Genomic DNA, 3,177 nt, shown 5'->3' with positions numbered 1-3,177 from the left:
TTGTGTCCAGATGATTTCTAGATCGACTGCTGTTTGGCACTATTAAAAGTACATTTCTAAAATTTCTCTGTTGATATTTACTGCACAGGAACAAATAGATTGCTAAAATTATCCCTAATGTTACACAATTTTACCAAAGTTCCTTCTTATATGATAATATCTTGGAGACTCTGAGGAGTTTGAAAAGTTACTAAGGTATAATGATAATCATGCTGGCCTGACCAATACCTTTCTGATTAGATCTTAGCAAGTCACAGTGTTGGAGAGGACCTCACAGACACCCTTTTACAGATGAGGATCCTGTGGCCAGCTGGCCTGAGTGAACCAGCCTACCTAACCACTCAATGTAGATCTGGTCTTCTTACACCGTGGGCTTTTCTTCCATGACCACTGCATACAAGTAAGATTGGACCATAAACCCATTAAATGAGTGATGAATTTATCTATCCAGAGGCACTTGACAATGTCTGCAGTTGGTGTAGAAAACACTTCCAGTTTGGGGAACTCATTGTTCATAGTCAGAAATATTCTGATGTTTATTCCTGGAAATGCATGCATAGAGAAACATAGAAGGGTCTGAGTTCCCTTTGCATAACCAGTGATGAAATGTGGTTGATGAGGAGTCTAAAAATGACTGGGGCAATGTTTCAGCCCTTCCTCTATACTTTTGCTGCCAGTTTCACCAACTCAATTTCACTGAGTATTTCACTTGATTTCAATTATGCATTTACTTGCCAGTCTTCCTCATTAAGGCTCCTTGGGGGAGTAGGGACTGGGTTTTTTTTCTTTACATCTCTCAACCCACCTCACAATTACTAGCACATAGTAGGCACTTAATACATTTTGAATCAAAGAATACTTTATGGAACCATGTGTGCTGCCAAATATTTTCATTGTCGTTCAAGAGATGAAATCTGTCAGGCTGGCCCGGTGGCACACTGGAGAGTGCACCGCTTGGGAGCATGGCGGCACTCCCGCCGAGGGTTCAGATCCCATGTGGAGACCGGTTCCCACTCACTGGCTGAGCGCGGTGCGGGCGCAACACTGAGGGTTGCGATCCCGTTGCTGGTCCCCGGTACGGGCGCGACACGGAGGGTTGCGATCCCGTTACTGGTCAGTAAAAAAGACAAAAAGGAAAAAAAAAAAAAGAAATCTGTCGCTTTGCATATAAAGGCTTAATGACTATAAAGAATAAATTCCTCAAAATGTCGATAGGTTAAGATTTATGATAGGTAAAATTGAGAGTAATTAAGCAAAAAGAAGCTATTATATGTATCTGAAATGGTAAAATGAGCAATGAAACCATTTTATCCAAAATTCACTTAAAGGCAAAGTCTGAAAAAAGGCCAGAGGGAATTAGGAGTTTGTGGAAACACAGAGTTCTGTCGGGGGTTGGGGGTTGGGGGTGGGGAAAGTGACTCAGCAGAACCTAAGAAACATCTGGCCGGGTATAGTTAGTCATGGAAAAATTGGGAGTCATGATTTTGCATTTTGTGAAAATAATTATGTACTAGTCTGACAGTCTACATTTAGAACAAAATTAAAGAGCTGAAAACCAATACAATATGTTTTATTAATTTAGTACATACATGACTTACACATTTTATATATGGTATCATTCTATGTAAGCAACCCTTAATGCCTCATTTCTGTAACTCTGTGTACCTGACAAATACACTAAATTTTTTTTTCCCCTTTTTGTCTTTTTTTTTTTTACTGACCGGTAACGGAATCGCAACCCTCGGTGTCGCGCCCGCACCACGCTCAGCCAGTGAGCGGGAACCGGTCCCCACATGGGATCCGAACCCTCGGCGGGAGCGCTGCCGCACTCCCAAGCGGCACACTCTCCAGTGCGCCACCGGGCCAGCCCCAAATACACTAAATTTGATGAACAGAAATCTATGCATTTAACAAATACTCAAATGTCTGCCTGATGCTGGGTTCTCTGCTACACTCTGGACGTACAAAGCAAAACCAAGAAGTCCCTTTCCTATTAAATATATCATCATTTCTACTTGTGTCCAAATTTTCATGGTTTGAATGATTTTCTGTCAACACTTGGACTGGATATAAAACAATCTTAACAATGTTGTTTATTAGTGAATTTTATTAAGTGCTTCCCCCCGCCAAGATTTAGGTGTGTCATGGTCAGTCCATCAAACAGGTATCTTTAACTCAGAAAATTACCTAGGGGTTGGAAGTACATGTACATTATGAGTTTGAGTGTATTGATGAACTCTCAAAGTTTTGCATCTGGAAAATAATGTATGAAGCCCAAAATAGAAAGACAACTCTTTAAAAGCACAAGTCTAGCAGAAAAGATAATCAGTTCCTCAGGTGAAGAAGATTAAATAGCAAAATAACCAGTTTTAAAAGCATGTGTGCAGGCTTCATTGTTATTTATATATTTATTTTTTGACATTTTATAAAATAGCCTAGTTTACAGGTGCTCCAAATTTTAGGCCTGTGACCTCTCCAATCACTTGCCGCCTTTGCTGGGTGATGCTCCATCCTATTACATTAATTCCTCTTTCAAGTACAACTCTCAAGCCAGGAAGTAAATCTCCAATAAGCGAAGTTATTTGCACACTGGAAACATGCTTATAATATTTGACTAGTTGTAATTGTCACCCTAAATCATTACCCTTTAAGTTACCACGTTGTAGCAACTCACGGTCTAAATCAACTACAAACCATTCCCTGTTGTAAGGGGAATAACAGCATGCTATAGACTGAACATGTGCGTCCCTCCTCTCCCCTACAAGTTCATATGTTGAGATCCTAACCTCCAGTGTGATGGTAGATGGAGATGGGACCGTAGGTAGGTGCTGGGTTGAGGGTGTAGCCCTCATGAATGGGGTTAGTGCCCTTGTGAAAGAGGCTCCAGAGAGCTCCCTCTCCCCTTCTGCCATGTAAGGGCACAGAGAGAAGACAGCTGTCTAGGAACCAGAAAGCTGAACCAGGAAGCAGGTCCTCACCAGACACCCACTTAATCTTGGATTTTCAGCCTCCAGAACTGTGAGAAATAAATTTCTATTGTTTTTAAGCCACCCAATCTATGGTGGTTTTTTTTTTTTTTTTTTAATAGCAGCCTGAACAGACTGAGATACAGGACATACAATGGTACTTCAAAAAGTTTGTGGAAAAATAGAATTAAAAGATAGTATGAATCTTTCT

The sequence above is a fragment of the Galeopterus variegatus genome, unplaced genomic scaffold (genome assembly GCF_000696425.1).
Source record: "Galeopterus variegatus unplaced genomic scaffold, G_variegatus-3.0.2 Scaffold5741, whole genome shotgun sequence".
NCBI lineage: Eukaryota > Metazoa > Chordata > Mammalia > Dermoptera > Cynocephalidae > Galeopterus > Galeopterus variegatus.
The sequence above is the reverse complement of the archived record's forward strand: the minus strand, read 5'-3'. Positions refer to the sequence as shown.